Below are 386 nucleotides of genomic sequence, written 5' to 3'. Positions count from 1 at the left end.
TTAAGTGTACAAGTCGGAGGATGTTTGTTCTGACACGATCACTCTGCTTGTCAACATCCTCCGCCGAAAAAAAATGGTCCGCACTTGTCACTAACTAGATTTTTTTACGAAGCTCACCCAAGCCCGTCCCTCGGCGTCAGATGGCCATGCAGAGACGGGCGGAGCGTGCATGACGTAACCTCAGGCAGAGCTTCGGTAACGACGCAGCCCTCGCCTTCCCTGCCAGGAACCGGTGGCCGCTGATTGTCCAAAACAGCTCCATCATTATCTCTAGTTTTATCTAGCTCATGTGAGGCAGAATTACTGGTGGGCAGGGCGTGGCTGGTCGTCGAGCGGTGGTCACGCCGTAATGGAGCTGATGAGCCTTTAGTGACAGGATTTGCTGC

Source organism: Penaeus monodon, chromosome 22 (assembly GCF_015228065.2).
Source record: "Penaeus monodon isolate SGIC_2016 chromosome 22, NSTDA_Pmon_1, whole genome shotgun sequence".
NCBI classification, from domain to species: Eukaryota; Metazoa; Arthropoda; class Malacostraca; order Decapoda; family Penaeidae; genus Penaeus; species Penaeus monodon.
The sequence above is the reverse complement of the archived record's forward strand: the minus strand, read 5'-3'. Positions refer to the sequence as shown.